The sequence below is a fragment of the Ursus maritimus genome, unplaced genomic scaffold, assembly GCF_017311325.1.
Source record: "Ursus maritimus isolate PB19 unplaced genomic scaffold, ASM1731132v1 scaffold_7, whole genome shotgun sequence".
Lineage (NCBI taxonomy): Eukaryota > Metazoa > Chordata > Mammalia > Carnivora > Ursidae > Ursus > Ursus maritimus.
This window is the reverse complement of record NW_024426885.1, coordinates 41,521,430-41,549,065: the sequence shown is the minus strand read 5'-3', so window position 1 is coordinate 41,549,065 and position 27,636 is coordinate 41,521,430. Positions and strand designations below refer to the sequence as shown.

The window sequence follows — 27,636 nt, the reverse complement described above, 5'->3', positions numbered from 1 at the left end:
TTCATGTGTCTGTTAGCCATTTGTATGTCTTCATTGGAAAAATGTCTGTTCATATCTTCTGCCCATTTTTTGATTTGTTTATTTGTTTCTCATGTATTGGGTTTGAGAAGTTCTTTGTAGATCTTGGATACCAGTCTTTTATCTGTAGTGTCATTTGCAAATATATTCTCCCATTCCATGGGCTGCCTCTTAGTTTTTTTGACGGTTTCCTTGGCTGTGCAGAAGCTTTTTATCTTGATGAAGTCCCACAAGTTCATTTTATCTTTTGTTTCTCTTGCCTTTGGAGATGTGTCATGAAAAAGGTTGCTTTGGCTGATGTCGTATACGTTGCTGCCTATGTCACATTTTACATTTTAACCTTTTATTTATCTGGAATTAATTTTGTTGCATGAGGTAAGAATCCAACTTAAATTTTTTCCCAGATTGTTAGCAAGTTCTCTCAACACCTTTTACTGATTTGAGATGCCGCTTTTATTTTATTTTATTTTTTTTTTAAAGATTTTATTTATTTATTCGACAGAGATAGAGACAGCCAGCGAGAGAGGGAACACAAGCAGCAAGCAGGGGGGGTGGGAGAGGAAGAAGCAGGCTCATAGCAGAAGAGCCTGATGTGGGGCTCGATCCCGGATCGCCAGGATCACGCCCTGAGCCGAAGGCAGACGCTTAACCGCTGTGCCACCCAGGCGCCCCCCAAGATGCCGCTTTTATTTTATTCTGTATTTCTGGATCTCCTCTTGGTCTCCTTATAATCTGTCTCTTGATAGTAGAATCACACTGTTTATATTGATGTAGCTTTCACTATATTTTAATACTTGGTGAGGCAAATCCTTTTTTTCCAAAAGTGTGGGATATTCCACAGTTTATCCAAATGTCTTCAGAGTCCTTTTTTCCAGTTCCTTTCAAAAACCTGTTAACATTTATTGATTGATTTGGAGAGAACGGGCATTTTTACAGTGTATAGTTTTCTAACTCATAAAATGGCATACCTTCCTTTACTAGTCTTTTTTGACTTTCAGTAAAGTTTTGAAGTATATTTTTAAGTGCCATTGTGAGATTGTTTTTCCATTATATTTTGTAAACTGCTCTATTAATATACAAACAGCTTATTAATTGTTGTATACTTAAACCATTTAACATTTAACTTTTTTTTTTTTAACACTTTTTCTGTTGATCCTGATGGGGAATTTAAAATATATATAATTTTTCTGTTGATCCTAATGGGGGATTAAAAATATATGTAATATGATCTTTAATGATAACTTTGCTAAATCAATTTTAATGTATTGTCAGTTTGATATTTAGTCTATATTAAAAGCACTTATTATAGGGATAGTGCCTTGAGTTTGGTTAATTTCTTTATATCACAGTTTTAGAGTGCAAGGTTGGTGTTTGATGATTTTTTCAGTCTTTGGTGAATACAGTGCATACAAGTATTTGTGTTTTTTAAACATCTTCATTTGGTGAAAATATATCTCAGATATTGTGAAATGCATTTTATTTTAGCATAATATTCTGTAGGTGGTTTTATTGCTGTTCTAATTCTTTTGGTTTTTTGTTTCTGCTTAGAATAGCAGAAAATAATTTTCTCCTGGGTCAGGAGGCTCACATCCAAAATCAAGTTGTTGCCGGGGCCACTGGGGAAGGCACTGGGGAGGCTCTGTTCCAGACCTCTTTCCTTGACTTCTCATAGCCTCAAACATTCCTGGGGTTGTAGATGGCCGTTTTCTTCCTGCCTGTCTCTTTTGGACATGTCTGTGTCAAATTTCTCCTTTTTATAGGGACACCAATCACATTGGAGTAGGGCCTACTCTAATGACATCATTTTAATTTGATGATCTCTGCAAAGACACTGTCTCCAAATAAGGTCACATTCTGAGGTACTGGGGCTTAGGACTACAATACATGAACTTAATTCATTTTTGTTTTTATTTTGGAAGTCATACTTAGAAAAGATGCAAGAATTGCATAGTGAACTCCCATATATTCTTACCTAGATTCATCAGTTTTTGACATTTTTCCACACTTGTGTCATTCTCTGGTTCTCTCCTTCTTTCCTTCACCTGCTTACACACACACACACACACACACAATCTTTGATGAACTGTTTGAGAGAGTAACGGTTGTATATATGATGGCCTTTTACCATTTCTGCTGTAGTTTCTATTTTCCAGAAACAAGGATATTCTCATATGTAATCACACTTAGGAAATTTAACATTCACTACTTTAATCTATATCTCTATTCCTGTGTCATCAGTTGTCTCAACTAAGTCCTTTTTAGAATTATTTCCTTCTGTAGTAGAGGATTGAACATGGGATCACATATTGTATTTTAGTTCTCACGTCTCTTTAATTTAGAGCAGGTTTGTAGTTGTCTTTTATTTTGTATGACATTAACATTTTTGAAGAATATAAGCTAGTTATTTTATGCCATATTCTATTTGGAGTTATCTGACATTTTTCATTATTGGATTTAGGTGATGTATCTCTGGCCCAAATTCTCCATAAATGATGATGTGTGCTATCTCAGGGTATCATATTCAGAGGCATAATATGCTTGTCCTACATTGGTAATGTGAATTCTGATTGCCTGGTCAAGATGTCCATTTTCTCTATTGTATAGTTACTGTTTTCCCCATTACAACTAATGTTTACATTTATCTGTGGGAGATACTTGAAGACCATGCAAATTTCTTGTTTCTCATACAATTTCTCCATAAAATTCCATTTATTCCCTCGTAAAATACTGCTGGTGCCTCAGAATATGACCTTATTTGGAGATACTGTCTTTGCAGAGGTCATCAAATTAAAATGATGCTATTAGAGTGGACCCTAATCCAGTGTGACTGGTGTCCTTATAAGTAGGGAAATTAAGGGGCACCTGGGTGACTCAGTCAGTTAAGTGTCCAGCTCTTGATTTCAGCTTAGGTCGTGATCGCAGGGTCTTGGGGTCAATTCCTGCGTTGTGCTCTGTACTTAGCAGGTACTCTGCTTGAGGATTCTTTCCCGCTCCCTCAACCCCTCCCCCTGCTTGCTCTAATAATAAATAAATAAGTCTTTAAAAAAAAATAAAGGGAATTGGGACACAACCATCTAAAGAGACAGGGAGAGAATGGTCACTCACCCTGAGAACTCACCCCCTAGAGTTAACTGGAAAGAATATATAGGATCCCAGATCTGGGCATTAGGTGTTTTTATTGGTACTGGGTGTCATTGCTTCTAGTCCCTTTCAGTGAATATATTTAGGAAATACATTTTTAAATTATTAAAAAAATAATTTTAATTTGTACAAATACCTTCAATTCTAATCCAACCCCACAGGATTGTTTTTCTTTTCCCCATTCTGTATTCTAATTTATTGATTAAGTTTTAAAAAGTGATGTATGATGTATGTGTATGGCAACATATATATAAAGTGAAATGCACAGGTCTTATCTGTACAGTCCGATCAATTTTGAAAAATGTGCACATTGCTGTAACCCAACCCCTATCAAGATACCGATCTATAATTTTTTAAAGACTATTTTTCATTGTGCATAATATTCATTAACTTTAAGATACTTGATTCTTGAATGTGCTCATTCACAAATTCATTTGCACGTCAGTTGAACAGGCATAAGCATAAGTGATTTTACTGGTATTACACCTGTGAAACAAAAAAAGGTCATATTCTGTGGCTTAATACAGAAATAATTATTTCTTTCCTGTCATTTACATTTTATTTTGCTAGAATTGGGCTGCAGAAATATTGACATTTCTTTAAGGATTGTATCACTCCATTTTTCTAAATTCCAGATTGTGATGGTGAGGAAAACAAAGTGTGCATTTCCTTATGAGTGGATGAAGTACGTTGTGGTTTCTGGCGTTTTGCCAAGTGTTTCTTAGAACCCTTCTATCAATTGGTGGTATTGTCCACAGAAATTTATAACTTTCAACAGCATCCTTTCTCTTTTCTTTTCTTTTCCTTTTTTTAAACTGGTGGAACAGGAGTGGACAGAGTTGACTAATTTTCAGTGAGAAGACATAAGTTTGATTTAAAAAGGGTATTTTAGAGTGGAGAATCTGTTTGATTCTTTGAATTAATTTTACAGCTGACTCTGTAAAGCCAGATGGGTAAGATTTTGCAGGACTAGAGAAATGACCAGAAGGGGGTGGGAGGAAAGAATTGGCAAAAATGTAATAACTACGGTAGAAGAACCAGTAGTGAATAAAAAGCCAGCCTTTTTCCTATAGGATTCCAAAAACAAATTATCTATTGGTTAGATACTAAAAACCCAACTCTAATAGCTTTACAAATCTGATGGAAGGTGTTAGAATGGATGAGTTTTCAAAGCATGCTTAGCCTAAGAAATGAAGGCAGCTCTTAGTGCATCCAAGGGTTGTGAAGGTGATGATTCTTGTATCTCAGTGATTTAGCATCTGAATGAAGAAATTGTTCGGATTAAGAAGAAGAATGTAGCACAGTGAGTGATACACAAATAGAGGTGATTAATCATATAAAGTAATATATAAGTAGCCAATTTAATCCACTGATGACTTAATTAGAAGTCAGTCGGCTAGTGGAAAACCCACAGTGATTATATTTGATAAGGTTTGTATATGAAAAACATTTGGTTGTTAATGCTAACAAACTCATCTTATTCTTTCTAGAGTTAAACTATATATTCTGGAATGTATTTGGTCAATCCTATGGCACATATATCTGTGTAATCTGCAAGTATTGATATACTATTATTCTAACCATTAAGAAAAAATGATAGCTATTTAATAATAATATGGTATTTTAGGATGTATCCTGATTTTACAGTTGTTAAAATGTGAAAAGATGTGTGTCCTAGGATTGATGAATTACATTATATTAATAAAATGTAAGAAAAATACATCATTAAGACACAAATACCTTAAATAGATTTTTTTTAAGAGCAGTTTTAAGTTCACAACAAAATTGAGCAGAAGGTACAGAGATTTCCCACATATCACCTCTTCCTCCATAGCCTCTGCCATTATAAACAGCCCCCACTAGAGTGGCACCTTTGTTACAATTCATGAACCTACATTGACACATCATCACCCAAAGTCCATAGTTTATATTAGGGTTCCTCTTGGTGTTATACATTCTGTGTGTTTTGACAAATGTATAATGACATATATTTAGCATTATAGTAATATACAGAATACCTTTACTGCCCTAGAAATCTTCTGTGTTCTGCCTCTTCATCCCTCCCTACCACCTAACCCTGACAACCTTTGATCTTTTTAGTGACTCCATTGTGTTGCCTTTTCCAGAATGCCATATAGTTAGAATCATACAGTATGTAGTCTTTTCAGACTTACTTAGTAATATGCATTCAACTTTTCTCCATGTCTTTTCATGGCTTGATAGCTCATCTCTTGCTAGTGCTGAATAAGAGTCCATTGTCAGGATGTACCACAACTTATTTATCCATTCACCTACCGAAGGACATCTTGATTGCTTCCACGTTTTGGCAATTATGAATAAAGCTGCTATAAATATCCTTGTGTAGGTTTTTGTGGACATAGATTTTTACTCATTTGGAGTACCAAAGAGCATGATTTCTGGATTGTATGCTAACAGTATGTTTAATTTTGTAAGAAACTGTGACACTCTTACAATGTGACTGTACCATTTTGCATTCCCATCAGTAACGAATGAGAGTTCCTTTGCTCCATATCCTTATCAATGTTTAATGTTGTCAGTGTTTTGTATTTTGCTATTCTAATAAGTGTGTAGGGACACCTCTCTGATTGTTGTTTTAATTTGCAAATCCCTAATGACATAAGATATTGAACATCTTTTCATGTGGTTATTTGCCATCTGTACATCTTTATTGGTGGTTTAATTCTTTTGCCCATTTTTAAATTGGGTTGTTTGTTTTCTTACTGTTGAGTTTCTAACAGTCCTTTGTATATTTTGGAAAATAATCCACAGATACATCTTTTGCAAAGATTTTCTCTTAGTCTGTGGGTTGTCTTCTCATTCTCTTGACATTGTATTTTATAGAGCAGAAGTTTTTAATTTTAATGAAGCCCAGCTTATTAAATATTTCTTTACTGGATTGTGCCTTTGGTGTTAGCTAAAAAAATCTAAAAAATCATTGCCAAACCCCAGGTCATCTAGGTTTTCTCTTACTTTCTAAGAGTCTTGCATTTTACATTTAGGTCTGTGAACCATTTTGAGTTAATTTTTGTGAAGTATGGAAAACCTTTGTTTAGATCTTTTTTTATATGGATGTTTGGTTGTTTAGCACCATTTACTGAAAAGACAGCTCCATTGTATGGCTGTTCCTCCTTTGTCAAGTGTCAGTTAAGCATATTTATGTGGGTCTGTTTCATAACCCTGTGTTCTTTTTCATTGGTCTATTTGTTCTTTTTGCAGATACCATCTGTCTTGATTAGTGTAACTTTACTATAAACCTTGAAGTTTGGTAGCATCAGTCCTCCAACTTTATTCATCTCCTACAATATTGTGTTGACTCGTATGGGGTTTCTGGCTCTCCATATTAACTTTAGAATCAATTTATCAAGATCCATAAAATAACTTGCTGGCCTTTTGGTTGGGATTGTATTGACTCTATAGATCAAGTAGGGAAGAAATGACATCTTGACAATATTGAGTTTTCTGATTCATGAATGTGGATTATCTTTCCATTTACTTAGTTCTTTGATTTTTTTTTCATCAGAGTTTTGTAGTTTTCCTCTTTTTTTTTTTTTAAAGATTTTTTATTTATTCGACAGAGAGAGAGAGAGACAGCCAGCGAGAGAGGGAACACAAGTAGGGGGAGTGGGAGAGGAAGAAGCAGGCTCCCAGCAGAGGAGCCTGATGTGGGGCTCGATCCCACAACGCCGGGATCACGCCCTGAGCCAGAGGCAGACGCTTAACCGCTGTGCCACCCAGGCGCCCCTGTAGTTTTCCTCTTATAGATCCTTTACGTATTTTATTAGATTTGTACTGAAGTATTTCATTTCGGGGGGATGCTAATGTAAATTACGTGTTTTCAATTTCAAATTCCACTTGTTCATTGCTGATATATAGGACAGCAATTGACTTTTGTTTATTTATCTTGTATCCGGAAACCTTGCTGTAATCACTTACTATTGTAGGAGTTTTTGTCATTGTTATTGATTTTTTTTTTATTTTCTACACAGTCACATCATCTGTGAACAAAAACAGTTATATTCCTTCTTTTCCAGTTTATATACCTTTTCTTTTTCTTGTCTTATTCCATTGGTTAGGACTTCCAGTATGAAAAGGAATGGTGAGAGAGGGTATTGTTGCCTTGTTCCTAATCTTTGTGGGACAGTTTTGAGAGTCTCACCATTAAGTGTGATGTTAGTTAATTATATGTAGGCTTTTGTAGATTTTTTTTTAAATCAAATTGAGAAAGTTCCTTTCTGTTCCTAGTTTGCTGATTTTTTTTATCATGAATGGTTGTTGAATATTGTCAGATACTTTTTCTGTGTCTGTTGATATGATCATGTGATTTTTCTTTAGTCTGTTGATATGATGGATTGTATTAATTGATTTTTCAAATGTTGAGCCAGCCTTGCATACCTAGGATAAAGCCCATGTGATTATGATATATAATTCTTTTTATACATTATTGGATAATATTTTGTTCAGGACTTTTGTATATATGTTTATGAGAGCTATTAGTCTAGTTTTCTGGTAATGTCTTTTTGGTTTTGGTATTAGATTTATGCTGTCCTATAGCCTGAATTAGGAAGTAATCCCTCTGCTTCTATCTTCTAGATAAGATTGTAGAGAATTGGTAAAATGTCTTCATGTTTGCTAGAATTCACCAGAGAACTCATCAGAACCTGGTGCTTTCTGTCTTGGAAGGTTATTAATTATGATTCAATTTCTTTAGTAGATACAGACCTATTCAAATTGTCTATTTCTTCATTTGTGAGTTTTGGCACATTGTGTCTTTTAAGGAATTGATCTATTTCATCTAAGTTATCTAATTTGTGGGCATAGAGAGGTTTGTGGTATTCCCTGATTATTCTTTTGATGACTGTGGGATCTGTACTCATATCTCCTCTTTCATTTCTTCTTTTTGAAATATTTTTAAATACATTTTTAAAAGATTTTTATTTATTTGAGAGACAGCGAGCCCACAGGGGGAGGAACAGAGGGAGAGGAACAAGCAGACTCCACCCTGAGCAGAAAGGCCGATGCAGGACTTGATCTCACGACCCTGAGATCATGACCTGAGCCAAAGTCAAGAGTGGATACTCAACCACCTGAGCCCAGGCACCCCACCCCCTTTTACTTCTGATATTAGTAATTTGTGTCATTTCTCTTTTTATCAATTTTACTCATCTTTTCAAAGAATGAGCTTTTGGTTTCATTGATTTTTTTTTTCCCCTGTTGATTTCCTTCTTCAGTTTCATTGTTTTCTGCTATAATTTTTATTTTTTCTTTTCATTTGCTTACTTTGGATTTAATTTGCTTTTCTTTCTCTAGTTTTTTTTTTTTTAAGGTGGCAATTTATGTTTTTGATTTTAGATCTTCTTTTCTAATATATATAATCAGTGCTATCATTTTTCCTCTAAGTACTGCTTTCACTGCATCCTAAACATTTTGAAAAGTTGTATTTATAATTTCATTTAGTTCAAAATTAAAAGATTTTCTTTCCCTCTCCTTCTCACTCTCTCTCAAATAAATAAATAAATAAATAAATAAAATCTTAAAAAAAATAAAAGTAAAAATCTTTTTCAGTCTTTTTTTTGGTTTGCTTTTCAGTTTTGGAGATTTTTACTGAGATACATCCTCAAGCTCAGAGATTTTTTTCCTTAGTCATGATTAGTTTACTAATAAGCCCATCAAAGACCCTCTTCCATTTTTGTTACACATTTCATTTTGCTTCTTTCTTAGAATATCCATCTCTCTGACTTACTATGTATCTGTTCTTGCATACTGGCCACTTTGCCCATCAGAGTCCATAACATATTAATTGTAATTTTTTAAAATTCCCAATCTGATAATTCTGTTATCTCTGCCATATCAGAGTCTGGTTCTGATGCTTGCTCTGTCTCTTCAAGCTGGTTGTTGCCTTTTGGTATGCCTTGTAATTTTTTCTTGTTGGCTATACATGATGTACTGGGTAAAAAGAAATTGCTGTAAATAGGCCTTTATTAAGGTGGTGTTAAGATACTGGGTTTTTGCCTTTTAGTATGCCTTGTAACTTTTTTCTTGCTGGCTATACATGATGTACTGGGTAAAAAGAAACTGCTGTAAACAGACCTTTATTAATGTGGTGTTAACATACTAGGGGGAATCTCTAGTCTCATGAGGAGGTTTTATTTTTTTAGTGAGCCTGTGCTTCTGGACTGTGAACTTTGTAAGTGCTTCTTAGTTGTTTTCTCCCTCCCCACATGGAAGGTAAGCCTGGGTTAGAATTGGTTATTTTCCTTAACCTAGGCTTGTTAGGCTTTGAAAGAATCCCCATAATTTAGGTTCTGTTAAAATAATTTTTCTTGAAAAGGCAGGACTTAAGAATAGCAGAATGCTTCTGGGGTGCCTGGCTGGCTCAGTCGGTAGAGCATTTGACTCTTGATCTCAGGATCGTGAGTTCAAGCCCCATGTTGGGTGTGGAGCCTACTTAAACAAAAGAGTAACAGTACTCTGATATATTTCAGAATGGTACTTTTCCCCCTTTTTCTGGCAGAATCACAAGGGGATTTTTCTCTGATATTCACTGTGATGGCCTGGTAGAGCTCCTGAAGGTTAAACTCATAAAGTGTGGGGGTCCCCCTATGACTGGATCCCTCATAATAGTTTTTGAAATATTGTAATGGCTCCCGGTCTTCTCTGAAGGTGATTGATTCCCTCCCCTCCCCTCCCTTCCCCTCCCTTCTTCTCTTCTCTTCTCTTCTCTTCTCTTCTCTTCTCTTCTCTTCTCTTCTCTTCTCTTCTCTCGCTCTCTGCCTCCTCCTCCACTTTTCCTTCTCCTCCTTCCTCCTTCTTTCTTCTCCTTCACCATGGATTTAAACACATTCAATGGGATTCAGTCTGTTGCAATTTTTATGCTTGCTAATGCTCAAACTATGCCATCTTTGGCCATTAGGAGTCTCCTCAGGTTGGCTTCTGAGTCTTTTTGACATCACTCAAATAGTTGTTGATTAGTTTCTTTACTGCTTTATAAAACAAGACATTCCAAGAACATCTTGAAAATTTCCATCTCAAACATGAAATATTTCCATGAAGCCTGGTTTCTTTCATTGGGAAATAGTGTTTCAAAACTATGATCTGGACTCTTGGAATGCTCATTGCTACTGTTTGGTCTTTGTTTCTAGGTCTTTTCAGTGAATAGTACTAGGAAATAGAGATTGGGAATCATGGTTTTCAAGGATATAGGGGCGATATAATATTCCATAATTACTCATTTATTTTATCACATTATATATCTGACAGTTTCACAGTAACAAAACTAATACATCCATCACCAATATTACTGAAAAGAGTTAACATTTTTTTCATATGCTCTTCATTTCTTAATTATGCTCTCTATATTATCAGGTCATATTACTGTTATGTATTACAACTTTCTTCCTTTTTATCGTCTTTTAGTCTACAAGTTACTACTTAATGCTCATCTCCAGTCCTCATGTCAATATTCCTCTAATCAATATTGGCTCTTTGAAGCTTATTCTCTAGTAGATTTCTCTAGAAAGACTCATGAGAACATTATTCTCTGAGTTTTTTCATGATGATAATGTGTATTGTCTATACTTGAAAATTAGTTTTACCAGCTATAAAATTCTTGGCTCTCATTTTATTTCCTTGGGGATCTTAACTTTTTTTTTTTTTTCCTGGCATAAAGTGTTGCTTTGGAAAATCCGATGGTAATATAATTTTCTCTTCCTGATAAGTTACTTGACATTTTGGCCCAGATGCTCAAATAGTTTTTCTTTTTAAAGTTCTGTAATTTTACTATAATATCTCTTGGTGTTATTTTGTGTCCATATCCTCAAGGATGCAGTGTATGCCTTAAACATATAGTTTTAAATCTTATTTTAGGAACATTTTCTTGACTTAGTTCTTAGTGTTTTTGTATAGTTTTTAATGTTTAGTTCCCTTTCTTGGGTTTTCTTCAGTGATTACTATTTTATGTAAGAGAATAATTTTTGTCACTTTTCCTACAATCCTTTTATTTCTTCATTAAAATTTTTTAAATTTATTTTTAGCGTTAGTCTCCTTTTCACATTACCTGTCATGTTAATTTACTCTTATGCTCCTTTGTTTTTAGTCTTTATATCTGAAATAAAATTTTTAAAATTCTTTTTTGAGTCATGTTCTCACTTTTCTGAGTTTCTTCAGTTCTGATGCTTTTCATGCCTTTTGTAATTTACATAATGCTTCTAGCTTTTTGTAGGTTATAGTTATTATCCGTTTTGTGTTGCTGCTCTTCTGGTTTGCTTTAGTTTTAGCCTTATAATAGCTTGTATGAGATTTGAATCTGGAAACTGTCTCATGGGTCATTTTGAAATTAGTTTTTCTGGAGTTTTAGAAGGAAATGTAGTGATTCAGGAAAGCATTTTTAACTTGACAGAATTGTTTTCGATTATATTTGAGAAGATGGCCAATCCTAGTACTATCACTGTCCCTTACTCCTACTTGAGCCCTCTCTTTCCATTTTCTCAGCAATACCTTTTCTATTTAGTTTTGTTTTTACTCCCAGCAGTTTCTTCTTTAGTGCAAGGCTCTGTCCTGGAAGGGAGGCCTTATTGGGTATTTTCCCAATTCAGAAAGGTTAGGCTACCATGTCAGCCTCAAACCATTTGCTATTAGGCTCTTTGACATTATCTGCAATTGGATCATCAACTCTTGTACCTTCCCCAGTTTTATTTGTATTTTCAGATTTCCCTGCTGTTTTCTCCAGTGAATACGTAAACTTGCCGTTTAGAATATAGAGAGAGGTACATGCTAACAGGCAAACTGGATTTTACCCCTGTCAGTGTCCCAGAATTGTAGGTGTTAGTTTTATGTAACAGGGAAAAGAGTTCAGACTAAAAATTGGTTTAAAAATCTGTATAAGAAACAGTTATGCCCTGGAATCCGGGGCTTAGATCTTCTGCCTCATGCTTGTCCGCACAGCCGCGTGTAGTGCTCTTTCACATCCGCTTCTCCTGCATTCCAAGCATATGGGAACATTGAATCCCTTTGTTTCCTTGAAGTTAGGTGGTATCATGTGACAGATCTGGCCAGTAGACTTTGAGGGGAAGTGTGTGTTGCTTCTAGGTTGACATAGTGAAAGGCCCATGAAGATTCTCTGTCTTTTTTGTTTTTGCTTTTGTTTTGTTTTTGTTTTTTTTCTTTGTTTCTTTACTTAGGTAGTACCTAGCCATGTGTTTCACTTGATACAAGAACAAGATGGTCAGCCTGGATGACTATGAAGCAGACCGTACCTGCCCATGTTGAGCCATTGCAATTTTGGAGTCATTTGTTACCCTAGCATGACTTAGACTGTACTGTCTAATATGGTAGCCACTAGCCGCATGTAGCTGTTGAATACTTAACATGTCTAAACGTTAAGTACACACCAGGTTTGGAAGTATGAAAAACATGGAAAATATCTTAATAATCATTTTTTATTTATTACATTGAAATACCATTTGAGATCTTTTGGGTTAAATAAAATACATGAAAATTAATTTTAACTCTTTCTCTTTTTTCATGATGGTACTAGAAGATTTAAAGTTGTACATGTGGTTGCAGTTGTAGCATTATATTTATCTTGGACAGTGCTAGACCCTTCCTGGACTTAGTACCCTAGCAGAAGTTGGGTGTTTGATTGTCTAGAGAAACTACACCAGTGAGACTGCGGATTTGGAGAGAATACAGAAGAAGAGTACACTATAAATGGGATTAAGCAGAAGTCTATCTGCTGGATCATGAGATACGTCCTTACTTTCTGTCCCATGTCCCTTTCCTTACCTGTTTGTAGAACAGTGGCAGTCAGAGGAGACTGGAGGACTCTTTTCTAAGAAACTGAGTGACTCCAGAGAAGAGAGCAACAGAGCCTGACATTTGAGGGTCTCCATATGTGCACAAGCAGGTCCACTACGTTGAAGCCCACTAGTTAACAAGCCCCTCCTGTACCCAGTGTTGTCCAGTCAGGGTCCCCGTGTTTCATTCTTACAAGAACAGTATCCAGTTGCTACTTATTTTTTTAATGCTGCTTTAGAAAGGTATCTTTACTAAAAATACCACGTTTCATAACAATCTACCTGTTAAGGGAAAACTTCAATTATACAAAGTTTATATATATGTTTATACGTTTATAAAAATATATGCAAAGATCTTTGCAACTTAATTTTCCCTAGAAAACTACCTTCTTATTGTCAAATTTGAAATTTATGCTTGAACTCTGGTGCTGCTTTTGATGATTCATGTCATCTCCTGGAAGTGATAGCACATCAACTTGATAGACTATTACAGTGCTTGTTAGCCTAGGGATTACTAATAGGGGAATAACCTCCAGGCATACTGTGGCAGCTTCATGTGCACGCTAACTGCGGGGAGGAGGGATTTCCCCAGCTTCCTGCAGTACTTTCTGTTATGGTCACGCAATCATTAGATCATTATTGCTAGTTCTGGCAAATTAGTGAATCCAGTTGCTTTCCAGCATTTTGTGCCACTACTCCATACCTCTCTCCCTGTGCCTGATCTCCACCCTTTCGGTTTTGGAAGATGACTTCGTTTTATATTTTCTAGAGAAGTTTGAAGGTGCCAAATGTAAGTTCGATTTTTTTTCTCCATCTGAAAGATCTCTTTTCATGAGTTTTTTCTTCTCTCTCTTCTGTTTCACAAGTAGTGTTTCCGGTTTTCTAAGTCTTATCTTCTGAGACCTTCCTCTCCTCGTCTCTCTTTACATCCTTGACAGACTATTTCTGGTTCAATTACAACCCTGATCAAATTCCCTTCAAATTAAAAGCAAACCAACAAAATCTTTCCTTGACACTGCTATTACCTCGAGGCTGTACGCCATTCTTTTCACCTCCAAACCTCTCAAAATGTCAGTTTGTACCTGAATAGCGCCTTTTTCTTTTTCTTTTCTTTTTTTTTTTTTCACATCTTCGCTGCCATTGTCATTGAATTTGTTTGTGACCCATTTAGCAAATTTAGCAGTTTCTTCCATATTTTATTACTTGTCCCTTCTGCAGTATTTGGAATTATCACTATCTTTCTACCTTTTTTTTTTTTTATGAACTTCACTTAAATTTGCCTTGCAATACAAAATGTGGAAAATGCAGAAAAGTATAAAGAAGGTAATTATCCATTGTAATGCCACCTCTCAGAGATACCTGCTATTAAATTTGGGGCTGTATCTGTTCCATCTTTTTTTTTTTTTTTTAAGATTTTATTTATTTATTTATTTATTTATTTATTTATTTATTTATTTTAGAGAAAAGAAAGCGTGGTGAAGGGCATAGGGTGAAGGAGACGAAAAGGGAGAGAGTCCTAAGCAGACTCTGTGCTGACCGAGGAGCCCGAGGTGGGGCTCCATCTCACAACCCTGAGATCATGACCTGAGCCAAAACCAAGAGTCAGATGCTTAACTGACTGAGCCACCCAGGCGCCCCTGTATCTGTTGTTGTTTTTTTATATCTGATTTATTTTTCTGTTTTAATATATTGTGAGTATATTTTCAAGTACTTATTCTTCTGCAGTACAAATAATGGCCATACAAACTGGCAGTGTTGAGACTGCCCAGGTTGGAATCCTGGCTCCAGGTCTTCACTAGCTGTGTGACCTTGAGCAGAATACTACTCTGAGTTTCAGTATTTTTATCTGGAAAATGAAGATAGCATTCTTTTCTAATACCTAGGGTTGTTGTAAGTAATAAATGAGATAGTACATAAAAAATAATTCTTGGCAATTAATAAATGTTAGCTGTCATTACTAAAGAATAGGAATTTACTATAGTTTACTTAGATTATTTCTGTTCTGTTTTGCTGTCATTAAGAATGTTATAAGACCATCTGTATAGCTAAATGCACATCACGATTCTTGGTAGATTTTTATTGGTCAAATATAAAAACCTCTCTTAGTGAAATTAATACACTTATCATGAAGTTCACCCATTTAAAATGTACACTTCAGTGGTTTTTAATACATTCACAAGTATGTGCAACCGTCACCACAGTCATTTAGAACATGTTCATTCTTTCAAAGTGAAACCTCATACCCTTTGGCTATCACCTCCCTTCCATAATTTTATATTTTAATATAGTATTTTATGTTTATTCTGTTGTTATTTCGTGGCCAGTTGGTCGAGGATTTGGAAAGAGGAAAGTACAGTAGTGCCCCCTCATCCACAGTTTCCCTTTTTGCAATTTCAGTTACCTGTGGTAAACCGAGCTTGGGAAGCAGCTGTCCGGTCAGTAGCCTAACACTGCGTCACACTTGGAATATATTTACTTGGCGCTCTTCTAAGTGCTCTGCCTACCTTAACTCCTTTGATCCTCACCTTTCAGACACATGCAGTTATTGTCCCTATTTTACAGATGGGGTACAGATGAGGTTAAGTAACTTAGGGTCAAAGTATTGTAACAGGTAAGTGATGGAGCAGGATTCTAACCTTGGTACTCAGTCTGACTGCAGAGGCCATGCTCGTAACCCATATGTATTCTTCTCTTAATCCTCTCCTTCTAGAAGAATCGTAGGTAGATTTCAAACATCTTGACATCTTGGCTGTTCTGTATTTACAAGGACTGACTGTGAGATCATCAGTGCTTGATTGGAAAGAGAACGAAAATGAATATCACTGTCTGCTACGGACATGAGCTTCAGGGTGGCTGTGCACGTATCATCCGGGGCGGGCCATACGTTGGTTATCCTGCTCCACCACTCTAGAGTCCAGGCCTCAGGTGGGACACTGGCCAGGCACAGTGCACCTTCCCTGGGCCCCCCTGATAGAATGCCCATTTTAACCTACACCACTCGCTCCTTGCATACTGTTAAACCCTGCCAGTCTTTGGAAGGCTAATTTAAATTTATCCCCCAGTGATCTCTCCACTTGTGAAGCACTAGTCTTTGTTACTTCTCAGATCATCACGTGTGGTGGTATGGCAGTATTTGTGTTGTCATCTTGGTACTGTTGTTTAAGCTTTAACATATTTATGGTGTGACTCCTCAAGTTGATTCAGTGTTACTTGCCAGCAGAGAACTGTGTCTTAAATGTTTAAAATATACTGTAGTGCCCTCAGGAGTATTACCAAGTGATCTTTTTTCCTTTCTCTTTCAGTCTCTCTTGCCTGTTGATAATAGAGCTATTCTCTGCAATTCAGACATATCCAACCTCACAAACATAGCCCCAAATGTACATGACATGTTCTGCAGAAAGTGGGGAGTCCATAGTCAGCCTGTTGGATTATGTGCATTATATTGGGATAGGTGTTTCTAATTGTCTGTCTGAAAGTCTTCAAAACCTGTTGTTGCTGCTTCTTGAAATCTTGATTGCCTTGGTTGTTGCTCATCCTGCTTATAAGCTCCTCCCTTAGGCATGTGACTCACCGATTTAAAAGACAGTGCTGTTCAGTAATTAACGACCTGCCTCTCATTACACAGAGATGAGAACTTAAATGCAGGCTTCCCAGCTAAAACTTTCTTCCCTATGTGTTTACCCACCGACGGGCATGTAGCAACACTGTCCCACACCCAGCCTTTGGAGGAAAGACCTGTAGTCCACTTCCCCTCCTGTTGGATGTGGTTCGTACATATTCTTGTACAAGTGCTGGATTTTATGTGGGTGTCACCAATCGAAAATCGTTTTATTTTCTGTAATTTCTAGAATGTCATTTGTTTAGTCTCATTGATGTTCACATTTGGATGAATGACAATTGGGTATTTAATGAATGTAGTTTTATTTTTGGTAAATAAAAATAAGGCAAATATTTTATAAGATTAATTGGATTAAAGTCCAACATAACCAGTACATCCTCGAGGTGATAAGTGTAACTCGTTTTCATGAAATGTAATTAGTTTTTTAGGAAACTACCTGTGTTTTAGAGGAGTTCATTCTATCCTTATTACCTTGCTCTAGCAATCCTGAAAAATACAGGTATGCATCATTAGGAAATAGATCTGTTTTGAGAAAGATTTAAAACATTCTTCTGTTTGCTAAATAGGACACTTGAAAATATTATGTTGTAACATAATCAGTATGATTATATCTATATCTATATCAGTATCATATAAAACCTTTGTAAATTATATATTGTACCAGTGATTTGCCAAATAATTTTTTTAAAAGCCCATATGTCTTCAGACTGATTATAATGCTCTGTTTCAAAAGCACATCTATAATTTTTGACTGTTGAAGGAAAATGTAATTTTTAATCCTGTTGAGCAGTCATAGTTTACAATTTCTAGGGAAAAAGTTTTAAAATTGGCTGATGGGGAGAAGATCTTTGGGACCTCCTTATAAGTCTGTCAAGATTTGATTTTAGTAACCTCTGTCAAACTGACGTTGTTTACTAAAAGCATGTGTGAAATTATAACTCAACTGGTAAAGTACATATTTTCCCCGGTTTTTTATTTTATGAACTTTTAAATTAAAATAAAATTTGAACAGTAAAAACTTATTTCTCTAGTAAATTATACTATTTGGATAGTAAAAACATTTTTACTTACCTTTTGCTTCATCTGCTTTCTCTGTTTATAAAAACACATATACTTTTTTTCTCAACATTTGAAAGTAATTTGCAGACATCTTGACACTTCACCCCTAAATATTTTAGCAAGTGTGTCCTAGGAACAAGATCACTTTCTTTAAGAGCTACTTTATCATAAGAGATTTAATATCAATATACTATTATGTAGTATACTGCCCTTACTTAAATTTCCTCTGTTTTCTTTCCAAAAGTATTCTTCATAGCTATTTTTATTTTTATTATTTTTTAAGTAGGCTCCACATCCAGCATGGGGCTTGAACTCATAGCCCTGAGATCATCTACCAACTGAGCCAGCCAGGTGCCCCTATTTTGGTTTTTGATCCAGGAACCAGTTAAGGAATGTATTTTGCATTTGGTTGTCATATTTCTTTAGTTTCCTTTAATTGAGAATTAGTCACTGTTTCCACTACCCCTCATCTTTCCCCCATCCCTCCTTACAGTGGTCTTTTATGAAATCTTATCTTGTTGTTTTTTTAAAAATAGGATACCCCTCAATTTGCTGCTTGTATTTTTGTATTTCATGACTAGATTAAAGTTAAAATGATTTGGAATGAATGCTGTATTGAAGCATTGTGTATTTTCCATTGGATTATATCAAGAGGGGAAGTAAATTTTTTCACATTTTTTCATTTTGTAATAGCTTAGTATTTGCTTTGATTTATGGCTACTAAAGATTTGTGATATTTTGTCCTTAAATTTCAAAATATAGTTTCATAGTGCATTACTCTTAATTTTCAAAAATGAAGTTATGATACATTCCCAAAATATAGGAAGTGGTGTGGCACCTGTATGCCTAATACCCAGATTTACAAAATATTGGAAGTTAACTATATTTACTTCAGATTAAAATAAAATTTTTATTCTAAAATCTATTCTACATACAAGGGTATATATAACATAGATGTACATTTTAGAGTAATAATAATGAATGAATGCATCTGTCCCAGCCTCCTGTCCCAAGCAATGTAATGGCGTCCTTTGAACCTCTCCAGGCTTCAGGACAGAAGCTTCTCTCTTCCCAGAAGAAACCATCATCTTAAGTTTGGTGTTGCTCCATTACCTTTCCTTACATTTTCCCACTTCTGTATTTTTCCTTTAATTAACTTTTTAAAAAGAATTTCCTATTTTTGAGCTTTATATGAATGGAATCTTTATATGAATGGAATCACACTGTATATATGTGTTCTTGGACTTGTTTCTTCTTTGTTCAACATTGTGATTTGGGGATTTCATTCATGTTAACACACTTATCTGAGGTACATTCCTTTTCACTACTGTGTGGTAATTGTATGAATATACTACAGTTTGTCCATTTTACTGTTGTTGGACACTTGGGTTTCCTCTGGTTTTTGCTATTAAGAAAATGCTGCTGTGAATCTTCTTCTTCTCCTTTTTTTTTTTTAAGATTTTATTTTATTTATTGGACAGAGAAAGACACAGCGAGAGAGGGAACACTAGCAGGGGGAGTGGGAGAAGGAGAAGCAGGCTTCCCACTGAACAGGGAGCCAATGCGGGGCTCGATCCCAGGACCTTGGGATCATGACCCAAGCTGAAGGCAGACGCTTAATGACTGAGCCACCCGGGTGCCCCTGCTGTGAATCTTCTTGTGCATGCTTCTTGGTAGATAAATTCAAAAGGTCCCCTGGGTAATATACTCAGAGCTAGAATTTTTGGGTCTTTGTGTATGTACCCTGTCACCTTTACTAGGTGGTGGCAAAATTTTTTTTTTTTGTAAACAGTTGTACATTAAGCCAGATAAGGAATTCAAGAGGAACAGTTTTGAGAATCTTGTTAGAAATGTTGAGATGTTTACAGTTCTTAGCTTCTCCCATCTTTGTTTTTTCCTGAATTGACTCATTGAAGTGTGTGTAAAATAGGACACTTCCTGAAGTGATCTTTTAAAAATATCACAGCATTAAAAATATATATATATCACAGCATAAAAATTACTGGATCATAATGGAAGATGTGTTCAATTTTTATACCTTCAGTTTCAGGCTGTCCTATGCAGCCTTTTTATTTCTATAGATCCTGAAACACAGAGTTGCATTAAACTAGTTTTCTGGTTCTCAGGAATGATGTAAATGAAAAGTGGATAGGGGCGCCTGGGTGGCTCAGTCGGTTAAGCATCTACCTTTGGTTCAGGTCATGATCTCAGGGTCCCGGGATCAAGCCCCACATCAGTTGGGCTCCCTGCTTTGTGGGGAGCCTGCTTCTCCCTCTCCCTCTGCCGTTCCCCCTGCTTGTGCTTCCATGCACTCTCTCTCTCTCTCTCAAATAAATAAAGAAAAAATCTTAAAAAAAAAAAGTGAGTAGAGGCAGCTGTTACTATGTTAGCAAATGTGCCTTCTAGGTAGCTGTTAGCAAAGGAAGAAAACTTAAAAAAAATAGGGATGCAAGCCAAAATTTAAAACAAATAAGCAAACAAGCAAGTACACAAATAAGTAAACACAGCACTCTTTTGGGACCATTTAGAACTGGAGCAAATAGCACTATGTATTAATTAGTCCCTCATGATTTCACTATATTGCAGCATAACTCTGTAATTGGTGTTCATAATGTTAATTCTAAGTAGTATTTATACTTTACTGAGAAGTAGAAACAATGCATGTTTTTAGAAGAATTGGTGAACCTTTAGCAATCTAAAATCAATTCCTGGGATGCCTGGGTGGCTCAGTCAGTTAGGCGTGGGACTCTTGATCTCAGCTCAGGTCTTGATCGCAGGGTTGTGAGTTCAGTCCCACGGAGAGCTCCACACTGGGCCTGGAGCCTACTTAAAAATAAATAAATAAAATCAATTCCTGATAATTCCTAAGAGTAGAAATTTTCTTCTTTATATAATGTAATGAAACTATCCAGAGGAACTTGCCCCAGGGTACTTTTACCTATCAGCTAATAAAATAAATGTTCTATTGATAATTTCTTATCATTTTATAGGAAATAAATGGGTGATATATATTTCTCCACTCTCTGAATTAGGTTTACTTGGAAAGTGGAGGATGTATCAAGTGATTTAAGTGTCCGTGTAAACCGTGTAAATTGTCTAATAAATTGTAGAGAAAATGGAAAACATAGAGGGGCACTTGGGTGGCTCAGTTGGTTAAGCGTCTGCCTTCAGCTCAGGTACGATCCCACGGTCCTGGGATCGAGTCCTGCGTCAAGGCTCTCTGCTTGGTGGGGAGCCTGCTTCTTCCTCTCTCTCTGCTCTCCTCCTGCTTGTGTGCTCTCTCTATCAAATAAATAAATAAAATCTTTAAAGAAAAGGAAAACATAGAAGTGGTTTTCAGACTTCTTTGTCAGGAAGGAAAAATTGGAAAGGATATATGGATAGATGATTATTTGGGGGTTCATCCTGCTGCAGGTGGCAGCGTCAGACTTGCTGTGTTTGTTACAGATAGGCACTCATGTGATAGTAGTCACTGCTTCCCAGACCCAGAGGATGAGGGACACAGGGAGGACTGAAGACCCAGAATTTGGTCTAGGAACCATTGGTTTGTTTAGACTTCTGTTATGGGGATTCTTCATTTCCATAGGATACTAGAAACCACTGCAGAATTGAAGTTCCCTTGCTGATTTGAAAGAAAGAATGTATCTTGACTAGTTTGAACAGTTGCTTTGTTATTCAAAATCTAATTCAAAGCAGAGGTAAAACATTTTTAGGAAATAGGGTTTAAACATCTTTTAATTACATAAAAGTAATTATAGATTCATAGGAAATTGCAGAAATATTGAGGAGAGGTCCCTTGTACCCTTCACCTTCCTCCCGTGGTTACTTAATACTACATGGTGTACAGTATCCAAACAGAAACTGACATTGGTTCATGTTATATGTATATTGCTGTGCCATTTAAACATACATGTAGACGTGTGTAGCCAACTCAACATCAAGACACAGATTCTGTCACCACAAAGATCTCCCTTTGCTGGACACACAGCTGTCCCCCACCATGGCAGCCATGAGGGGTTTTTTTTCCTATCTGTATGATTTTGTCATTTTGAGAGTGTTTTAGAAATGGAATCATACAGTATGTGACCTTTTTGCTTACCCTGTTCCTTTGAGATTCACTCAAGTTGTTTTGTGTATCACTTGTTTATCCCTTGCTCTTGCTGAGTAGGATTCTGTTGTGTGGACGGTACCACAGCTTGTTTAACCATTCACCTTTCGAAGGACGTTTTGTTTTCTCCAGTTTTTGGCTATTAAAAGTAAAATGCTGCTAACATTCATGTTCATTTCTTTGCAACCATGAGTGTGTTTGATTGCATATAAGTGTGTATTTCATTTTTAAAGAAACTTCCAAACTATTTTCCAAAGTGGCTGTGCCATTTTATATTCTCACCAGCAATGTCTGAAAGATTCGTTTTCATCATATTCTTGCCAACATTTAGTTATTGTCACTGCTTTTTTATTTTGGTTGTTCCAGTAGGTGCATCGTGGCATCCCAGCAAGGTCTTAATTTGCATTTCCCTGATGGCTAGTGTTGTTGACCGTATCTTTTCATGTGCTTATTTGCCATCCAGATATCTTCAGTGAAATCTCTTTTTATATTCTTTGTCCAATTTCTTGGTGAATTTTTTTTTTTTAATGTTGAGTTTTGAGATTTGGTATATTCTAGTTGGGTCCTTTGTCACATATATGGTTTGCAAATATATTTTCCCATTCTGTATCTTGTTTTTCATCTTTTTAACGGGGTGTTTTGCAGAGGAAGTATTTTTAATTTTGATGAATTCTAATTTGCCCCCTTTTTTTTCTTTCGTAGGCCATCATTTTGATGTCTTTCTCCATTCCTCCCTCCACCCCCAGTCCCAGACAACCCTTAATCTATTTTCTGTCTCTGTGGAATTGCATATTTTGGGTATTTTGTATAAGTGGAATTAGATAATATGTGGCCTTTTGTTCTGGCTTCTTTCACTTAGTGACATATTTTCAGTGTTCATCTGTGTTGTATTGGAATTGGTTCTTTTTATGGCTTCATTTGTTTTTATGGCTGAATAATATGCCTTTGAATGGATATACCACCTTTTGTGGATCCGCTCATCAGTTGACAGACATTTAAGTTGTTTCCACTTTTTTGCCTACACTCAGACGAGTTGGTGTGTGCCTTTCATCACCTTCCTCACCCGTGTTGCATGTGTGTGCATGTACACACACACACACCTATTTGTGTGTATAGTTTTCTTTTTAATAATGAAGGAGTGACTTATTTTATTATTTTCATAACTTAAGGGTATTTGGGATATCTTTCCATATCAGTACAAATAGGTGAGATGTATCTCATTGTTTTTAATGACTATGTAATGTTCATTGTGACTGTTTCACCAATCCCACACTGATAAACATTTAGGTGAGATTGGATAACTTTCTGTTTTTCTTTCTTATATAACATCAGTTGTAACCATACTTACACAAATGTCTCTATGGTACAGAGCTCATTTTGCCCACTTTGGGATTTTCCTCTTCTCTGTCACTCTTCATCAGTCATTTATTCAAAAATAAATAGATTACCTCCTGTGTGCTGGTCAATGGACTGTGTTTCAAGCACAGGGGGCACAAGCCTTAGTAAGATGCAATTGCTGTACACGGGCTGTCTTAATAAGTAAGATATACCTATAAATAATCATAACTCGGTGTGCTAAGCGCTGCAAGAGGATTCAACAAAAGAGGAGGTATTGGAGGTGGATCTTTGTGAGAACAAATGGAAGTTCACTTGGCAAAAAGATAAAGATAACGTTTTGATTTTTGAATTACAGTAGCAAGCTTGAAGAAAGGTGGAAGCATTAAATAACCGGGCATATTTAGGACATAGCAAATAGTCTAATTTGGCCAGCAGGAGGCTTTTTGGCAGAGTTGGTAGCAGAAGATAAAGGAGGTTAAATAGATGGAAAGCAGACTATAGCAATCTATGGATGGCCTCCTAAAGAATTTGGAATTCATTTTATACACAGTTGGAAATCATTGAAAAAATACATTTGTATTTTTTTAATTTTTGGTAAAACTTTGGAGTTGTGCTGTAAATATTTTAGAACATTTTCATCAACAGTCCATAAATATTTTAGAACATTTTCATCACTGCCCCAAATTTCGCATTTCTACCCCTTGCTTTAGACAACTACTGCTTTGCTTTCTTATTGTCTAAATTTGCCTTTTCTAAACATTTCATATGCGTGGAATCATACAATATATAGTATTTTGCCTCTAGCTTCTTCTACATAGAATGTTTTTGAGGTGCATTCATATTGTAACATCTACCAGTACTTCGTTTCTTTTTATTACGTGATAGTTTTCCATTGTATGATTATGCCACCCTTTGTTTATCCATTCACCAGTGGACAGACCTTTGGATTGTTTTCAGTTTGGGCTATTATGAATAATGCTGCTGAGAACATTTGTGTATAAGTCTTTGTACACTCATTTTCATATCTCTTGGGTATGTTCCTATAGAGGGAATTTTGGATCATATAGTGAGTTTATGTTTATGTTTAACTTAAGAAATTGCCGAACTGTTCTTCAAAGTGGCTATATCATTTTATAGCAATGTGTGAGAGTTCTAGTTTCTCTGTGTCCTTACCAGCACTTGCTGTTGGCGTTTTGATTATGGCTATTCTGGTAGGTATGTAGTGGTATCTCATTATAGTTTTGAATATTTATTTTCCTAATGACTTATGTTTAAAATCTTTTCAAGAAGCACGATTGTATTTTAGAAACACAGGAGGTAAGAAAGGAGGCAGGTTGCAGTGAAAGATGAGAGCCTGCACTAGATATGTATAGATATAAAGGAGAGAGATTTTAAAGGTATATCTGACTTAGAATGGGCAGCATTTAATAACTATCTAAATATAATAGGTGAAACAGAGGGAGATAAGACTAGTGCTCCCAAGATTTCCAATTTTGGCAGTTGGGTAGGTGGTGCTGCCAGTAGCCAGAAAAGTGAATATGGGTGTGTGAACAGTTTTTGTGCTGGTAAATGATGGCTTTTATATGCCACTAATATTTAGTACTTTGGAAGTACTTGATGTGCCACTAATATTTAGTACTTTGGAAGTATGTATCTAGTTGAAAAGAAGCATCTGGATTGAGATATATATTTAGGTGAGTTATCATTGTATAAATAACAGTTGAGTTCATAGAAGTAAATGGTGTATTGGTTTCTGAATCACGGTATTCATTGTGTTACTTTTTGTAATTGAAAATTGGTTAAATAATAAAAAGATTTAATATAATAAAAAGATCCAATATAGTAATACGGTTTTAGGATTTATTCAAGCAAAACAACATCACCAAAGACCCAGATTCTTTCTGTCTTTTAATGCAGCCATTCTTTATCTGTTGGGTTGTCCTCTTGGGGTGTCGCCTTCTTCATGGTCCTGATGGCTGCCATCATTCTACTTGACAAACTCAAATCCAGAGTTGCCTGGAAAAAAAAGGTAGTGGAGGGGATGTTTTCACCTAGGTGTCTTTTATTCATCAGCCAGAAAAACCTTTCCCAGAAACACTTTTCCCAGTGCTTAGTTTCCCAGCAAACTTAGTCTCTCATCTTACTGGCTAGAATTGCATCAGATGCTTATAGCTAAACCACTCATTGGCAGGGAGAATGGGATTGCCACAACTGACTTAGATCAGAGCTTTCTCACCCTGGTGTTAAAAATCTTTTTCACGTATCTCTTTTGGAAGAAGCTTTTTTCTCCGTGTCTTTTGGTTGTCTGATATAATTAAGATAGGTAAGGTTTTCTAGACAAGCCAGTTTCTCATATCATTGAGTTGTTGCTGTTCATTTCTTCCGATCACCAGTATTTGTTGAAATCTACTGTGTGTCATCAGCTGTGCTAGATTCTAGAATTACAACAGTGAATAAAAAGTTAGAGTTCGGTATGGAAATATGCTTAAGCAGAAGAGTGCTATGACAGAATTGTGTACTGTAGTTCATTTGTATTACAGGTTTAATCTTACTGTTTATGTCTTTGGTTTTATGAGAAAGGCATCTTAAGTTTCAAAATCAAGCTTACATTCAATTTAAGTGATCTTTTAGAACATAACCCATCCATAAGTTGGCCATCTCTTTCTGTGTTACGTGGTTACCTGCTTTCTTATAGAAGTGCATGATAAAACTAAATTATACTGTTCTTTTGAATTACTTACAGCTAAAACTGTATTATATTTTTCTGAAGCATGATGTTTGAATTTTCCAGTTAATGTACCAAAAGTTTTAACCGTAACGCTTTTAGTTTTAGAGCCCAGCTGGGATGTTTTGTCAAATACTCTGTAGTTTGGTTCTGATTTTTTAAAAGGGTTATATGAATGCAGCAATAGTGTTAACAGCAGTATTTGTACGATATTTGGGGTACTTTTTATGGATGCTTAGAGAGGAGAAATGCAGTTGAGGAGGAGAGTATTTGGAGTGGTGGAAAGAAAAAGTATGCAGTCAATATTGCTAATGCTAAGAAATGACTACTTTTTGACATCTGGTACAGTCTCAAAAGTAATCTTAAATTTGTCTTAGACTGAGCGTATTTATCAAAAGCATATGTATGCTGTTCTTTTCTATAAAGCAAATCTTACTAATATAGGAGTGAATGGGTGGTGTCCTAACACGCAGAGTCAGAGATAACTATAATATCCACAGTTGATGTTTGTCACTGATGGGTTCTGTATGGTTAATGCTCTTTTAAGTACCTCGGTGGTTTAAAGTTTAACTTTAGTAATTTTGAAAGCCAAGAGGGATGTGTACATTTTGACGGCAAAGGTATTTTGTAAAGATAATGTGGGATTAAAATGCACTTTTCATATTTGTTTGCAGATATTTATGAACTTTGAGGAAATTCTAATGTTAGCTCAATTATAAAATATTAGAATGTATCCAGAAAGGTTTGATTTTTCACTTATTCTGTTGTTAAGAAGACCTGATGTGTTTTTAAAAGAATTACCTTTTCCTTAATGTGTTTTCTAGAACTTACAGGCTTGAAAGTTGTAGACACAAAACCTTCGATGAAAATATTGCTATACTTCTTTAGTGTTCAGTTTGGACTAGATCTTTGTGGTTGTTAAACACGAGTTCATAGTGTTGTAATAAGTGGTGTCGTGATAAACGACGGTTAATAGATGGTTTACATGTTAATTTTATTTGATCCACTGGAAATAACTGGTAGAATTAGAATCGGGCCATATATTTTTAAACATAGTCCTTTTGATGGATTGTTTTAACCTTTATGAGGATGGGTTAATCTGAGCTTTGTTTAATATAGAGATTGCCTTTCCTCTTTTCTTCCACATACACTGTTAAGGAAGAATGGAGTTGTTGGCAGAGTGGCTTTGGAGGAAGATATTTGTCATTTCTAAATAAAAAAACAATGCATTTATTTTTTTATTATATAAGGGAAATTTTTTAAGACTATGAACATGTCAGGAAAAAAATCCCTGAACACCGTATCTCCATTCCTGCCCTCATTTCTCTGAGTGGTGGTCTAAGGGTTTTAGACCTGTGAGTACCCTGAAAAATGTTAGAGATCAGTTAAGTTGTGGGTAACTTGTGCATTGAGAAGACTATTTAAGGCTCCTAAATGCAGACAAAGCATTACTAATTGCTTTCAGGGTCAGTCTGTCTTTAGTTGGACCATGAAAGATTTAGCTTGGTCCTATGGCAGCCTGTCTGCTGAGTGGAGACTCTTGTCTTTAAGAAAGGCTGCTATCTGATATGCTAGACCGTTTCAGGTTGCCCCAGTTTACATGCATTCAGTCCTTATTGCCAAGACCACTAAACCTCAGTGTGACACTAGTGCTACTTCTAAATGGACTTGAAGACAAAGGCATTTTGACCTTGCAGTGGGACATAGGTAGTGTTCATATAGCTTAACGTTTTTCCTTTTAAAATGTGAAACAATACTTTGCTATTTGAAGTTTCAGTTAAAAGATCCATTCAACAAAATTATTTTTAAAATCTGT

The 27,636-nt window shown here is 35.8% G+C and overlaps 1 protein-coding gene across 2 annotated transcripts in view; it reads left to right on the top strand.

Annotated features, from left to right (window-relative positions):
- The window catches only part of BMPR1A (bone morphogenetic protein receptor type 1A), a 132,932-nt gene that overhangs the window by 44,975 nt on the left and 60,321 nt on the right, over window positions 1–27,636 (top strand). The window contains exon 1 of one of the 2 annotated variants that reach the window (XM_008696139.2): window positions 11,973–13,761. The exons of the other annotated variant lie outside the window; for it this stretch is intronic. The gene's annotated coding sequence lies outside the window, so the exon portion shown is untranslated. Of the gene's footprint in view, window positions 1–11,972; window positions 13,762–27,636 lie in introns of those variants that run through there. 2 annotated transcript variants of the gene reach the window in all.